This window comes from Pinus tabuliformis, chromosome 9, assembly GCF_031772625.1.
Source record: "Pinus tabuliformis cultivar Carrire ecotype Pingquan chromosome 9, CPIR1, whole genome shotgun sequence".
NCBI lineage: Eukaryota > Viridiplantae > Streptophyta > Pinopsida > Pinales > Pinaceae > Pinus > Pinus tabuliformis.
Genome location: NC_142307.1, coordinates 956428074 through 956446386, shown reverse-complemented (window position 1 = coordinate 956446386; position 18313 = coordinate 956428074).

The following is an 18313-nucleotide window of genomic DNA, read 5'->3' as shown; positions in this document are numbered from 1 at the left end:
ATTGACACTAATATATGAAATTATTAGTTTTTTTTCATAATTTCATTATTACTATATGTCTTATGCTTTGTCCTAATTTGTGTATCTTACAATTGTATGTTAAAAATTCATGCTTTCTTAGGTAATTGTGTTAGACTTGGTAATATTTTTTGAAGCGTTTCAATCCTTGGTCCCCCTTTCAGTATTGAAATTACCAGGTACCAAGGCTACTAATTGATAACTAATAGGCCATGCTCTAAATCTCAATTATCACTTTTATTTACCACTTTTACAAGTGTTTTAACTCTCTAATTTACCAGGTGAATTTCATCTTCATTTCTCTCCACATAACACGAAAAATAATTCTATGACTAGAGAAATCATTACACCCAAGTCTAGATATCTAGGCCATGTTTTCCAATATGATTATAGATTCAATATTTGCTTTTAGACTCACTTTATGCAGAGAAATGGAACTTACCCTTTTATGTTTGCACTTACGCACATACTTTAGTTTCGGACGTGTATTTTTTCTACACAAATTTCAGTTCTACATGTCTTTGTTCCATACAGAGTTCAACTATGAACAAAGTTTTTCTAGAGTGATAAAGTGTAATCTTGTATGCTAAAGATTCATGTATTCTTAGGTAATTGTGTTAGACTTGGTAATATTTTTCGAAGTGGGAGGCTTATGCCACAAGTCCAAGGAACACATTTTATAAAAAAAAAATGCAGTGCAACGTCAAATTTCCCATTATGTATCGTAAGGCTTTCATGTATCTCACTTACCATTAACCACAACTCATTGTATTACTGTAAAGGTGTAGGTTCTTACATGCAATTGTGAGCTGAGACATGAATCTTTATGTTAAATGAAATATAAATCCACGACTCCTGGCTCTTTTTATTTTGTGGCCTTTGACAATTTTAAATGATGTGCTATGCGTTTATGGCAAGGAATGAGCCTTGTAATGACATAGTCTCAAAGTCCATGTGGGTACCAGGTGGTACCCTAGGGAAGTGTCACATGTCAATTGACACTTATTGATGTATATGAACCACATTTAGTAATATAGTCATGATAATAATGTTAAGAAAGATAAAAATGGATGAATATAAAGTGTTGCAATAAAAAATGTAAGGACAAAGATTAGGCATGCGAAAATTGTGAATTATTTTTTTATTGCAAAGAAGATAATAATTTATTGGTTGTTGTTAATTTATTCGCAATTACTTTATTATTTTTCAATTGTAACCAAGTGTAGCTACTTTTGACTCTATATTTTTCTTCCATTTATTGAATTAGCTTTATTTCTCTCCACGTGTTGTGAAAAGGAATTCTACAACTAGAGAAATCATTAGACCTAAGTATAAATATTTTGGTCATTTTTGCAATATCATTATCTATTCAATATTTCCTTTTGGGCTCACCTTGTGCAGATAAAGGGAGTTACTATTTTATCTCTACACTTGCACACATAATTTAGTTCCACATGTCTTTGTTCTTACACTACAAATCCCTGTGATTGGCTTCATGTTTTGCTCCCTGTTTTGCTTCCAAGGATTGTTTTAAAGTATTTTTCTCTAATTTTTTGAAAATGTAAGTGTTATTTATTGGGATCATGCTATTTTTGACATTGTTTTCACTAGCTAAAACATTTAGGCGCTAAATTAGGTGATAATACGGCCAGAAATTGCATTGGAAATAACACTAGAAATTGCGTCGGGAAATGCACCAGAAAATTTATGCCAGAAATTGCACTGGATTTAGCTCCTCGTTTAGCACCGAAATTTCCACCTTGGTTGCTCCCATTTTAGCATCGGATGTGCCTAAATATTTAATTTATTGAGGTGTTGTGGGTTAAGTGGATAGGGGTTTGAGGTTATGAGATTTTGGGATTTTGGGTACAAGGATTAAGGGTTAAGGGATTAGGAGTTATGGTTTAAGGGATTAAGGGTCAAGAGCTAAGGTTTTTGGTGCTTATGGGTTAGTTATTTTAATGGTTAATGTCTTAGGGATTACAGGCTAAGGAATTAATGTTTAAGTTCTTAGGGCATATGAATTTATAGATTAATGGATTATGAATTAAGGCTTAAGCGTTTAATGGTATATGGCTTAGGGGTTATAGTATTTAGGTATTTTGTGTTAAGGATTTAGTGATTAACTAGGGTTGAGGATCAAGGGTACTTTAGGGATTAGGGCTTAAGGATTTAAAGGTCAATACAGGCTTAGGTGTTAAGGGATTTTTGATTTTATTAGAACTCCCTTGAAATGTCATGGGATGTCTTCCAACACACCCATAACTAATGTCATCCATCAATGTTACATGATGAGCAGTGAATGGGGCCAACATTCAAATTTATTCAAACTATTCTTGTATGCATATAAATTTGACATGGTTAGAGATTAGACGCATGCCTTGACAATATGTGAGTGTTTCAAGACTCATGGATCCTTAATGTCACCACATAATCTTTTAGATTTTCCATGTTTGCATCAATGTTCATCATGCAATCTCATTGTCATCATTCATCATTCCCGTCTATGGAATCTTTGTTGAAACTCTCTTGAAATGTCATGGAACATCTTCCAAAATGCCCATCACCAACATCATCCACTGAGACTATATAGTTAGCAGCGAATGGGGCCAACGTTGAATGTTTTTCAAAATTTTATTATATGCATCAAAATTTGACATGGTTAGAATAGACACATGCCGTGATGGTATGTGAGGGTTTCAAGACTAAAGGATGTGCGACATTCTCACATAATATTTGGGATTGTACACATTTGCATCAATGTTCATCATGTAGTCTCATTATCATCATTCCTCATTACCATCTACGTAATATTTGTCTAAACTCTCTTGAAATTTCATGGAATGTCTTCCAACATGCCCATCACTAATGTCGTCCACCAATGTCACACAATGAGCAGCGAATGGGGACAAAATTGAAATTTCTTCAAACTATTCTTGTATGTGTCAAAATTTGACATGGTTAGACTAGGCACATACCTTGACGGTATGCGAGGGTTTCAAGACTCAAGGATGCTTGACATCCCCGCATAATATTTGAGATCATCAATGTTTGCATCAATGTTCATCATGCAGTCTCATTGTCATCATTCCTCATTCCCATCTAGGGCATATAGGAGTTAGAGATTATGTTTGTATATAGGATTACGTTATAGATGATATATCTTACTAGTTAACAAGTGTAGTTGTTATGACTAAGAGTTTATTAGTGATAATGGTTACATTTCAAGACTTAAGGGTGATATGGTTATGCTTTTTGGGATATAGTGGTTATGGTTACAAGCTATATTAGATAATAGACGTTAGGGGTCAAAATTAGTAGGTGTTAATGGTTATAGGGGCTTGGGATTATAGTTGTTATGTGTTATACAATTTAGGGTTGATAAGGCGTGGACATCATGGAATTAGTAATTATAATGGTTATGGATTTAGGATTAAGAATTAGGACTGATAATAGTTATAGGGAATGCCCATGGGGTGTACGCTATTTAACTCTTTTAATGTGTTAATGGATTAGGGATTAAGGGTTTAGTGATTAGGGCTTAAGGGTTTAAGGGTATTTTATCATCTACTAAATTTTTTATAATTTTTTGAAAAAAAATATAATTGGAGTCAAAAAAATTTAAGGCTATCATTATACATTGGGTTCATATACATGGTTATATTTCTTTTTATAAAAAAATATTGGGTTCTTAGACTCAATCTCCAAGTTAGAACAATTTTACTCCAACACATACCAAGCATCACATGTCGGATGTGAATAGCAACCAACACAAGGCACACAACATTGGAGTATATATATATATATCTGCACTACACGTCAAGTTAGCATCTAGAAGCTGGGATATTTAATAACAAAAGGTATTTTACTCTATTACACGTGGGATAGTTCAAAGCGCCAAAGGCCAAAGTACCATATTCTATTACATGGTTCAAAGGTCTATATCGTGGGAAGTTGGAGATCAACGATGAATATGTGTTGTGTATTTTGAACCAGCCCAAAGTATAAAACACCATTCAAATACCACACTCACCAAGAAGCAACACATGTCCCTTATTAGATTCAATGCGAGATTCTCTTATGGTGTTAAAGATAGTTTGTTTCTCAACTCTACACTTAATTTCCACCATTGATCTAGAAATTAGATCAAATTAGTGGATACAACAATTTGGTATCTACTAACTTTTTACTAAGCACTTTATTTATAAATATTTCCTTTTACCTGATAAAAACACAGTGTTTTGAGGTTGCTTATGGGTGAAATGGGCTCTATTATGGGCGACAATGAATATTTTTAAAACGTCTAAGTCAACAAGAATTCAACTTTCAATGTTGGTTTCTTGTTCTGTCTCAGTGTTTTAGTAGTTGATAGAATGGAATGCTTTAATAAAATTGTCTCCATATACAAAATATTTGACCCGGACCAAAATAACCTAGTGTGCCAAGACTGGGATGTTTATGACCCAATTTTTTGTTGTAATAATCAAGAGTAGATCCCTCAATTGTTCTTGCAGCAAGACGATAAAATTGGTAAGGGGTATAAAGTTTGGGATTCACATCTACCATTGTGTATAGTTCCTCGGGTCTTTCATTTCCCTAAATTGGTCATATGGTTATCTAAGAATTATTTTGCTTCTGTTAGATCAATAGTGACAAATAAAACTTCAAATATCCTCATTTCCTTAACTACCAAATTATTCTTAGGATGTTATGGTTACAGTCTTCTAGACTTATGAATGAAAACATCGTAGAATTAAATGAAGAAACTCTCATTCAAACCTTCAGATCATTAGCCGCACAAGTGCAACTTATATTTGTCCAAAGTGTTCTAAATTTTGAGACTTCTCTGCAATCTTTAATCTACCCTCTAATATCTGAGTGATTTTTTAAGCCAGTTTAGATCATTTTCTCCATGATTAGTCAAATATTGGGTTTCAATCATAATCAGGTTGTCAATGAATGTTTCTTAAGTTTTCTATGGTCTTTGTCACTATTGGTAAATTTGAATTATCATAAATTTATAATAGAAGCAATGCATGAACAATTGAGCAATTTCAGAACCCTTCAAAGCTTCAGATATCAAGTCTATCTCATCTACTTAATTTTTGATAAATCCACCTATTAGTTTCAACATGTTTTAGAACTAGAAGGAATTACTTCTTTTGGAGTAAGTTCAGTGATTCACAGAGCATTGTTTCTTAGAAACCAATCAAAGGGTTTCTTCAATTTTGTTAACAAGTTCATATCCAAGGTGTATGTATTGATTCATGAAGAAGAATTTCCAAGAGTATGCCCAGAGCTAAAGAAATGTCTCCAACTGAGTTCAAGGTCTAGAATAGGAGATTGGTTCTTATATCAAGACTATACAGTGATAAGGATTTATGGAGCAAAGGTTCAACCCTATAAACTACCTTCATTTTTAACTCCTAGGGTTTATGCTTTGGAGATCTTAAGGAAGAGATTAGATTCAGATTTTATACATTTTCAAGCAAGAATTTAGCAATGTCTTTCAAATTTCCAATAACAATGGGACCTTTTACTGTTAATAAAAAATTGATCAATTGCTAGCTTGTTTCAATTTTGAATATGATGAAGCATGTCACTATGATCCCCATCATATCATTTTAGCTAAAAGAAAGAAGCTAAAAAGAGCTTAATATAAAAATCAGGTTAGTTTAGAAATGGAAAGGCTAGAAAACAAGCTGGAATGGTCAATTGTTGAAAATGTTGATCAAAATAAATTGGGAAATGAAGAAAATTGCTCTAAGAAATCAGAAGGAGTTTCGAAGCAAGGACAAGCAAAGACATAAATAGTTACCCCGAATAAGCTTGAAAATGGAGCTAAAAGGCTATTTAGTGAGGATATGGTGCAAATAGATGAAGAAGATGTCACTGAGGAAGAAAGGAGAAAGACGTCAAAATGTTCCTAGGAAAAATATTTGATACATGTAACTGTTAAGTTAAAGGGCGGATCTTTTGCAAGGCAACCTGTTATTTAGATTCATGAGCAGTATTCAACAAAAAGCTAAGGTTTTTTAGTTAATATATAGCATACATATATTAGTTGAAAAGCATATCACAACCTATTACAGTGAAATCAAATAGAAAAGTTACCAGGTTAAATAGGAGAAAGTTGAACAACTTAAAAGAAAAGATCCTCCTCATTTACTTATTGTGGTAGATAATAAATACATGTCTTGAAATATTGAAGTGATAGATCCAGTTCCTAAAGGAAGTAAATCTCATGAAGGAGTCAAGACCACCCAATTCAAATTGAATATGAATCGGTTTAATATTGTTGATAAAATTTATTTTTTTAAACAAGTAGGTTGGCTTATTCGTGTAGATTTGGTTAATGATTCCACTACAAAAGAAAAATCACAGTGAATAATGAAGAAATTGGAGAAACAATTGAAGTCAGAGAAGGCATAAAATAAAACTTTGCGACTGGGAAAAGATGAATTAGAAAGAAATATTATGGAACTTGATGATATTGATGATGCAATTAACGTTGAAATTTCAAATTTACTGGAAGAAAAATATACAACAATACAAGTCCCGAAGAAAAAGATAAAAATTCCACATGATGATCGTCCTCAAACTCCATAGCTTCTTACATTAATTTAAGTAAAGGAGGACTTGGAAATAGAATTACAGAATGATAAAGGAACCATTGGCGTATTAAGAAATCAAATTGAATAGTTAAAGCAAGAAGTTAAAACACTTTCAAAATCACAGTTTGAACATCTCTCAGGGGTTGATCTTGATATTGCATTATCCAGAGAATTGGAAAACTTGACAGTTATAGATATGGAGTGCAAACAATTAAAAGAGGAGTTTACTAAATTAGAGCAAGATAATGAAAAAAGTAAAGGCCCTTCAGGAATCTCTGGCTAAATAGAAAGAATTAAGACAGGATTATATTCAATGAAGTTCAGCTTGATTGATACTAAATATTTTATTTGGAACCATCTTGCTTTATAATTTAAAATATTGAAGGACTATTTTACATAAGTTGAAGATGAAAAATAATTAGAAATTTCTTGTTTGACTCGGACTTCAATTTTTTAGAAGAATCTAGGGGACAAGCCTTCGAAAGCCATAAATTTTGTAAGATTTCTTAGCACAAGGACCAAATCTCATTTGGTTTTTTCAGGAATACAGGACAGGGTCAACCTTCTCTTTCAAGATAGAAATTATATTGTGAAAGATGGCTTAATAAAGGACGTGATAGGAAAAGAAAATTATATGTTAGGAAGAGTATCAAATTTTAAAGATATCTTCCAAGATATTTTTTTGTAGGGTCTACCAAGCTTCTGGAATGATCAAGGAGTGCTTATCCCAAATGAAGAGTATCAGGTCAAGTGTAAAGAAAATAGGAATGAGACATCACAATTCAATCATACTTCTTCTTAGAGAAAATAGGAATGAGACATCACAATTCAATCATACTTCTTCTAATCTAATGGGTCAAAACAATTTTCGACCTTTTAGAAAAATATTTTAATCTTCTTAATCAAACAAGAAGAGTCATCAATGATTTACCACCGATCTCTTATGATTTTCACACAGAATTGGATACTATGTATAGAGAGATGATAACAACATCATTCCCATCAACAACCATATGGAAGAGGATAACTTCATTCAATGAGAAATGGATTGCATTAGAGGAATCTTCTACTTCAACTGATCATGACTCATAAAAAATCCCAGGATTTCTGCAACAAATTACAGATTTATCTTATTTTGTTGCTAATATTGAGTTTTTTCCACAAAGAACAATGTCTTGTAAATTTTGTATAAATTCTCTCATCACAATGAGGAAAAGGTTGGGATTTTGAGAAAAGAAAGACTATTATGTGTATGTAAATATTTTTTTGTGAAATTAATTAAAGTTTGTCAAGATCAGAAGTACTTGAGAAATTGAAACCAGATATTCATGTGTTGGTATTTTCCAGTTTGTGTTCTTTAGTGATCTTTTCCTTTCAATATTTCATTTGATGTGTTATCTTCAGTGTTTGAATGTAATCAAAGGATTCAGAATTCATCTTTGATGCTCTATTTTCATCACAATCTCTGTTGATACAAAATGAATGGAAGAAGCATTCAATTAATCCTAATTTTTTCTGCCAACAATTCATACCATATCTTTAACACTTTAATGATATTGAAATAGGTAATTTGAAATAATACTTAAGAGTTTCAAAGTTTAGGCCACAAGAATCATCATTTTTAAACATGGATTACAAATAATTCTGAAAATTTAGAAGTCTTGATCATCAACATAATTTTCTGCAATAACATCATCTAATGTATCATTGTCAATGTTTATATGATCTTTTAAGTAGTTAATATTGTCATCATCCTCATCTTGACTTGCATGATCTTCATCACCATTGAAATCTAACTGTAGACCATCCATGTTGTTACCTGGTGTATTTGGCTCATCATTTTCTATACCATCCATATTGTTGTCCTCCATAACACCATCTAACTTTGTATTTTTGTCTTATTGTGCTTGAACATAGCCATCTTCAACATCATCATGCATGTCAATTTATTCGATGTTTTCTAATCCTTCTCTCTCATTTTGTTGGCCATTATTATTTTTCTTACTATCCACTAATGCATCATCAAATACATGCCTTAATCTTCGATCATAATGTATGAAAAATATCCATTTCGAGTCCAAAATATCTTCATAGAAAAATACCTTCGCATGAATGAGTACATACATATATTAGACATATGTTATAACAAGTTACATGTATATATTTGCAATAAACAATATATTAATAGATTATTGATCACTACCGCTTCTTATTTGAGTTAAAGAAATACCTGCTCACAATGAATTGGTAGAACATAAGGATCCTTATCCTCCAGTAGGAACTTTGAGGAATCTATAGAAAACAATATATTATGGGTATCATGTCTTTGTGTCATCTCAAATGACTCATACCATCTACACTTAAAAACACAAAATTTAAAAGCAAGGTAATCCAACTCAATAATTTCTTGCATTTTCCCAACATATAGTAGATTCCCTTCAATAATATTCTTATATTTTGAGCTTGATCGACTAAATTGCTTGAATTCAACCATGATGCCACAATCAAAGGATAATCTCTTTAAATCTACACATTCTACATGATAATTTCGAACATATTCCCACATTGTTGGATAGTTCCTTTCCTGTGAAAGACCATTTATTTTAGTTAAAACAAATATAATGACGAATATTAAAATATTTAATAGTTTCACTGTAAGGAAACAACATTCTGTAAAATTCCAATTGTACCTTTCTTTCACATCCTCTAGACATGTTGATTTCATCTTCTATTATGTTTGAATCTATACTTGCATCTTCTATTTGATTTTGAATTTGTTCAGTGACCCGTTCTAGTGTGCAATCTTTGACCCATTCCCCTTGCATATCAATAGGAAATGGAGATTCCTTGGGTTCGATCTCTTAAAATGTCTCCTTGATTCTAACACTTCTCTCTTTTTATCATACAAATCAATCCATTTATTCATAAAGTCCATGTAGTATAGAATAAACTTTTTGAGTATAGCACCTTCATCTACACCTATTACATTTCAACATGTTTATTTCAAACACCAAATGCCATGTTTTTAATTTGACAAATAAACTACAAAAAAAAATAATGATTTCAAGGAAAATAACAACATTATTCATGAATTTACTTATTAATTTCTACTTCAACACCATTAGATTGTGTTTTTTCTCCATCAATAATATTTGATGCTCATTCTTCATCCCAAAAGCATGGCTTGTCTTAGAAATCCTTACCAAGGAATTCACATAGGAAAATAAATGCTTCATTCAATACATACCCTTCAACCATGCAACCCTCTAGATGTGCCTTTTGTTGGACATATATTTTTATAGTTTTCATATAACTCTCAAATAAAAACATCCACTTTGTTGACACGAAACCTTCCAATTCAATGTCATCAACTAGGTGTATAAGTGAATGGACCTATAGGTCCATGAAAATTTTTGGGGGCTCTTTCTCAAATACAAATACAATCTCTACAATTTCCTTCTTTCATTTTGCCACTTCACATTCCTATATTTCCTTGGATGTCACCCACCTAATATAAGAACAGTAAATTAGTATGAACCTTTGGGAAAAATTTAAAATGAAATACAACATCTCAATGTATCTCTCTTGAGCATTCCATACCACATACCATGCAAATGCTGACAATTGGCTTATCGCATTCCTAAAGTCAACAGTAATATATGATCGTGCCACCCCCCCACACTCACCCCCGCCCCCCCAAATTTCCAATGGCATGATATGTTGTCAAACAAATTTATCAAAGCTCATTAGTGATTTTTGTCACACAATAGAATATCATAATATATTTAGTACCTAATCAATTTTACTAATAAAATTTAAATGATTATATACAATACCTTCATAAAATTATCAAAATCATGTGTTCTAAATCTTGTGATATGCCCATCAATTGTAAAATATTTATCTAATGTTGACCCATAGCTAGTAGGTGTCCCTATTGAATGTATGACATTTTTTAGTTAGTCTAGCTCTTTATTTTTAAAAATCCATGGAGCTTCTGCATATTTTTCATTTTCATTGTTTGGCCACAAATGTTTTCTATCAAATTTGGTAAGTGAAAAAGCAATATCTCTCCTTGAAGATAAGGTGTCCTTCTCTTTTCCTACTATATTTCGAAATATTGAATTTGGGACACCCTTTAAGATGTGCATAGGATCTAATATGTGAGATATTAATAGATCCTTACAATATGGGAGATCATAAAGTATGGATTTCCTTTTCATCCCTTCTGGCATCTTAAGTACAACTTGTTTTGATTCTTCAATATAATCACCCCCATCAAAAAAAACTTGCCAAGTTTTCAATTCAGCTTCTTCATACTTCTTAAGCCAATCAGTTGAACCAATAATCATGGTAGGGCCTCTATTTTCAACTTTTCCATCAAATTTATTCTTATGATGGTTTCTACACCTATAATCTGGTGGTATAAAAGCCATTTTGTTTTCATAAATAAATTTATATAGATATTTAAAATACCGCCCTTGAAATTGTTCTACACATCTTAAACATGAAAATGTCCCATTTGTTTGAAGCCCTACAATTCAATAAGTAAAGTTAATAAATTCAAAATATTAGTATAAAACTAAGTATGAAAGTTGGGGTGATAATAAATTATGAGTGTAAATATGTAAAAAAAAATTATCTTATTGGAACAAACACCAAGTCCCGAGAAATCATGAATAGTCCAACATAGCACACCATACAACATTGAGGACATATTTGATGGAGGACGTGATATACCATACATTCGTATTCCTTTCCATATAAGTTGCATCTCATCAATAAAAGGAGCAAGATAAACATCCATGTTTTTAACTTGATGTTTTCCTAAAACAATGAGGATCAACATAAGGTGCTCCTTTCTAACACTCATCCATTGGGAAATATTGTATACTATCAATCCTAATGGACAAACACTACAATTTGATATCACAAAAGAGAATGGGCACACTCCATCAATTGCAATACCAAACCTTATACTTCTAGGTTCATATTTGAATTCTCTTGGCCATTTTTCCTCTATGTGTTTCAATGCTTTAGAGTTAGACATAAATCACATGAATCCATCTTTACTCCCATTCTTTGCATGTCATTCGATCAATTGTGAAAGTGACTTTTAAAAAAACATTATTTGAAGTCTAGGTATACTTGGCACGTGACATAAAACATTCTTTGCAATTGTAGGACCTTGTACATTTGTCTAATATCTGTTCACTTTGCATACTAGGAATTCTACACTGTGTTGATATTCATATTTGTATAAAATGAAATCATTTTTTCATGAATTAATTTTCTTATATTCAACCCCCAACCCAACCAACATCTGATGTGCCTCTCTACAAGTTGATGGCAACACATTCTCTTCAAGAAATATCTTAGTTTTTAGTGCAATGTAATATTGCCAATGATTAGACCAATTGAATGTTTGACTTATGATGAACATGTTTGATATGAAAATAGATATCATGACTATTAATATACAATATATGGTTTTAAAATCCCCTTAATAAATATAAATGAATTTGATGAATGTTTACAAAATTACATACATCAATTGACAAAGCATTGTAGGAAATAGATTTCAACTCACTTCAGTAGGGTGGTGAATCCTTTATCTGACCAACCAAATAGTGACTTGATTTCTAATAATATTAATGTGCATGCCAGTTTTGAGGTTCTACTTGCACCTTATTTGAACATGGGTGTCTTTTTTAATTGCTTGATGGATTCTTTCAGGTTGTTATCATCAACATTACGTTAGTGGAATTACACCTATTGTCATCATTATTATCAACCATATGAACATTATTTTCATCATTGTTTCCATCCCAAATAAACTTGTAAGAATTTTGTTAAATCCTTCTTCATGCAGTGAATTTTCACTATCATGAACATCATCATTAAGGCTAGTTAGCATGTCATCAATGTATGCCAATCTCATCAGTTTTTCAAATTTCTCGGGCGGTAGAGTTCTCATTAAATATGCTCTTTTCACCCTGGTATGGTTTAAAGGATGGTTTGGATCATTTTGTCCAAATATTAATATCCCAATTGGATCAGCTTGGGTATTAGTAGTCATTGTTTCATTATTTTCTTCTACTTATCGACAAACACAATAATTATTTAATGGTTGGCAAGAATCAGATAAATCATCAATATAACAATTTCAAAGAAATATAATCAAATATTACTTAACAAACCCTATCCCATGTACTATAGTCTTGACCAACCTCTTCTTTAGTGAAATTATTTGTTGTTTATGGATGGTCAATTTTAATATCCTCTTCCACCCACTGTGTTCTGCGTGATTTAATAGTTTCAGGTCCATGCCCATGTACATATGTTTTTTTTTCTTTTGTAAATTGAACGCTTAGGTTGTGCACTTGTTCCAATCTCCATATGAAATATCAAAAACATGCATTAATTTATTTTAAGATTGGATAATACACTATATATTCTAATAATACTATGAAAAAGGATGGATGTATCACAAATTGCTTCCTAAGTTAAGTCAAAATTGATTACCTAATGTCCTGCTACATTTGTTGTGTCCTTATTTGATATGACACGATCTGTTTCCATGGCCCCATCTTGCCCCTATAATACATAATATAGTCAATGATGTTTAGTACACCAATTATATCATTTCAACCAATATGATATCCAACACAAAACTTCACTTTACTCATATATTTGACATATTGATATTTGAGAAAAAAACATAGTTTTTATAATTTTATCTCATCTATGTTGTAGAATTTGTGAATTCATATATACCATCCTCCTTTGGTTGAGGCTTCTTTTCTTCTTTCCTTTATTGTATATGCATATTCCATATCCTATTCTATGGCCACCCACTATCCTCTCATTGATTTAGTAGGTCTACATCGTCCACGTACTTTGTCCATGGCCTCCTCTAAATCCTGTAATACACAACAATGGCATTAGTCACATAACATATATGCACTTCGTTGTTGCTCCATCAAATTGGCTAAGTGCACTATCGATTTAATCTCATATGGTTTTCGCTGCACCTTTCTAACTAAAATGCCTTTATTTTCAATATATATCATTTTTTTAAATTTCTACTCCCAATATGGTGACATAACACAACTCTTATAAATATTAGATGAGGATTATGAAAACTAATGTACTTTTTCTTTTTTTTCATATTCTCATTTAACTTAATTCAAACCCTTCATAACATGGAACACTCCCACATCGACATTAAAAAGTGCCAAGATGACAATGAATAAATATTAGATGGAGGGAAAAAATGCAATATTATAGGCACTAAATTAAGCACAATTAGTGCCCCATTTTGCACCCCAAACCGGCTAGTTTTTTAGCCAATAGTCGGTGCTAAATCTAGCACTAATGGCACCCAATTTATCACTAATTATTCAACCAAATCAAGAAAACAAAGAATAAAAATCATGCTAATCTATAATTTGTAAATCGATGGAGTTTTTGAGTTCTATGTGGAGTTGGAGTAGACCATGGTTAGAGCAATGTGTTAATGGTATGAAAGAAAACAACTAATCAATTGGATCTATGTTGATATCGGACAGAGATATTGAGGGACATCTCCTCCCCTATTGTGGATTTCAGTCAAAAAAAATTGATTTGTGGGTGTGATTCGACCTCTAGCAGTCACAAAATCAATTTTTGCATCTCATTCACCCCCTACGTTGGGATGGGGTCCCCTGGGTCAGTTTTGGGGAAAAAGCCCAAATTTTTATGTAAAAAGGTGTAAACTCTCTGCAAGTTGTGGTTGTGGAGTGCGTAGTTAGTTAAGAGTCAAAAATGGTTTTACCCTTCTTTTATGTAGCTTGAGTCATCTTTTGAAGATCTACCCATGGCCCACAGACCATGGGATTGTATAAATAGGTGTGTCTTAAGTATGTCTAAGGCAAGGAATGTAAATTGTCTATGGGTATGACAGAAAGATTCTAGAGAGTTAGTGAATGAAAGTAAGAAGGAAGGCTCTACAGCTGAGTGCACAGAGGCCTAGAGTAGTGTCTGTAGATGAGTGTGCGAACCCCTGCAGCTGATCACGTAGGAAAGCCTTGAGTCTGTAAGCTTAATTGAATATCAATAAAGTAGATTGTTGCAAAAATTCCTGTGTTTTATCTATTAACTTTTGCTATGTATGAATGTGCTTTATGCTGTGATGAATGATGTTTTTATGAAATAATGATGTATTTATGTGTGACTTTACTTAATCTGTATTGTTATCTGAATGTAATTAATTTTAAGTGATTACACAAAGATCATAACGCTTTCTGTTAAAGTTATCAAACGCTTAAGTAGATCTGAGAAAATAATGGTCTAAGAGTAATCTATGGTGCACATAAGTAACTAATTCTCTTGTTCAGGATCCGTGAAAGCCAATCGTAGATCTTTGCCGAGGTCTAGAGAATGATTAAAGGAAGTTACAGCAATAGGCCATAGGAGCATAGAGCTCTGTGCAAAGGCATATCTAGGTCGCCAAAAATACATCACACTGATCTCTGGGTGCAGAAACTTGGTTCCATCACACCCCCATACTGCTTCGGGTGAGACTTCAGTCTACGCACTGCAGATTGATGTCGAAAAGGTCAGTAGTGTAGGGGTTTGTTTGGCATAACTAACTTCGAACTTGGGTCAGGACCCCCTAAGCCAACAAATGGTTCTATTGCTAAGACCGAAATATGCATAAAGAGATGTGTGATGTCGCATCATTGGAATCCGATCAAGATGGAAATCGAGAAGTGGTTGGATAGAAAGATCCACGAATTCGCAGTGCAAGAAATCAAGAATCTGCGCTTGACAAAAGAATAGTGGTTGGACAGATATTTATACACAAAAATACACGAAATCTTCTTCTGCACCTTCCCGATCGAACTATATGAGTGGATCGCTAAATTGGCAAACGACCAAGGAAGGTGGAGGCTTGACAGTCTGATAGTGTGGACCCTGGAGCTTGTGCAAAGGTTGGAAGCTTTGGAAGATAAGATCATGTGCGCAGTTGATCACTGGCTTGATCAAGTCATCGAAGGATTTGTTACAGAGTTCGTAGTTGATACCTCAATCAGTTACAATGAAGTATAACAATGCTTCTTTAAGGGACCAAGAGGTAAGTATTTGAGATCTTTGAATACTTGGATTAAGATGCTCTTGTGTGAAAAGTGGGTTATGCCATTACCTTGATGTTTGGATCTACGCAAAGTGGACGAAGCTTTAGAAATCAAGGAAAAACAGGTCCTGAATATAGTCCATTGATTGGACCTCCTTCAAGTGACGATGAGGGAGCAACACAGGCTTCACCATAGATCATTTTCTTATTGATAAGACAAGGTGTTCCGCAGATACCTCATCTGTACACACCACCTCCGCCACTTGTCAACATGGTGAATATGATGAAGCTGTTAGTTTTCAAGGGCTTAGGAAGTGAGGATCTGGATCAGTTATGGTTTTTTATTAAGGTCATGTGGATAGCACAACAAATTACAGATGATAATATGAAGAAGGCACAGTTAGTCATTGCTCTGCAGGACTGTGCGCTAACATGGTATGTTAAGTATTGCACTGAAAATCCTTTGGCATCGTTGGTCGATACTCAGACTGCATTGAACAAGGAATTCAATAAGCCTAAATTGGAATCACATTCGGTAATTGGATTTAAGGAAATCACGATGAGGACCGGTGAAATGCCATGGGAGCTAGATCAAAGACTAAAGTGTGAGATTTGTGAATCCAATATGAATCTCACAGATAGACAGCACCATGATTGGTTTGTAGTTGTGCTCTTACCCCACTTAAGGATTGATTTATCACAAAAAAAGGTAGGAACATAGACGGAAGCCCTGGAAATCATGATGAGATTGCATGAGACACCTATCCAGGACACTTCTTTGGGAGTTCAATAGATTCATGCCAAGTTGCAGAACCTATGCTTGGAGTTGCAGAGCTTGAAAAAGGAAAAAGTGGCTTGGCCGGAGGTGTGTGAAGAAGTTTGGTGTCTCAAGTGTAAAAACCAGGGGCATGATAAATATCACTACCCTGCCTTTGCAAATTACATCACAAGAGGGGGGCCTATGCCCCTAAGGCAGGAAGCTCTAGTAGGGCCAAGTTCGGGGCCCGCGTTATGGTGCATTATTTGTCAAGTAGTCATAAAACATGTAACAGACAATTTTAATTTGCTGCAAAAGTTTGTACAGACACCACAACAATTTTTTTGCAATTTCTGCAAATCGGTGGGCCACAATGAGCACCACTATCGAAGCTATGAATTAATGATGGAGAGGACACCTATGCATCGAATTCAAGAAGAAACTCGGCCTCAGGATCATGGCACTGGGCGAATGCTCTGAGGATATCAGGGGTTTGGAGGAGGTCGAGGAGGAGGAGGACCTGGTAGGGGTCAGCGGAAGGTCATTTGTTACATTTGCAGAATGCCAAGACACTACACGCGAGAATGTACAAATCAGACATGCCCGTCATGTCAATATTGTACTTAGTTTGACCATACCATTAATAATGTCTTGTGCTAATGGCCAAGATGAAGGAGAAGAAGGCACAGCCTTAGCATCCTACCTAGTACTTACAGATGGTGAGGTCTGAGCCCTGCGAAGAGGACCTGAATGTGAATATCGTACTGTGAAGTGGGATCACGACTAGTGACGATAAGGGAAAGTAGACTGAAGAAGGTGGATGGGTCCTTAAGGCTCAAAAAAAGGAGGTTGGGGTTGATCTATAGTGTGCAAAGGAAATTTTCATGGAAGTGAAGAAAAGATTTGCTAAGGCCTCCACCTCTAGAAGTCAGGACAAACTTTCTGCAGAAATTGACCCCTCTGTGCTTACCGCCTTCTTGGGGACTTATATGAAACTATTGCATGATAGCAAGGCTGTGAAAGGGCTATAGGATTTTATATATAGATGTGCCGGTAAGGATAATACTTTTGATGGTCCCCACGTAGTCAGAAAGATTGGTAAGCATAAGGGAAGAACAGGGCGCAAGATGAGGCTTACTGCACAAATAGGAGACTATGAGATGGACCAGGTTATTTTGGATTTGGAGTCTGACGCAAACATATTTCCTAAACAAACCTAGGAGAGAATGGGGAGATTTGCGCTACAGTGGTCTCCGTTGTTGCTTAGTGGGTCCTGACCCAGGTTCAGAGTTAAGTTTTCTAAGCAAATCGCTACACTACTATCCCTTTCAGCATCAATCCATGGAGTGCGGACTGAAGTCTCACCTGAAGTAGTATGGGAGGATGTTGGAACTAAGTTTCTGCACCCAAAGATAAGTGTGACGTTGTTTCATACCCTAAACTTGCCTTCACGCAGATCAATAAGCCCTTAAGGCTTATCGATATAACTTCCTCTTACCAGCCTCTAGACCTTCACAAAGGTCTACAACTACCTTTCACGGACCCTAAATAGGTGAATTAACTACTTACGCACCTCTGTAATTACTCTTAGTTCTGTATTTACCCAAATTGGCCTAAGTATCAGATATCTTTAACATGCATTAAGATATTCTTCGTGTAAACAAATATTAGTACTTGCATTCATATAACAATGTAAACCATGCAGAATCGCGCATCAATACAGTATTAAATCATAAACCCATCATTTATCATAACATAAATGCAATCATTCATAACAGAAGTAAATGGAAAAAACATAGATATTTC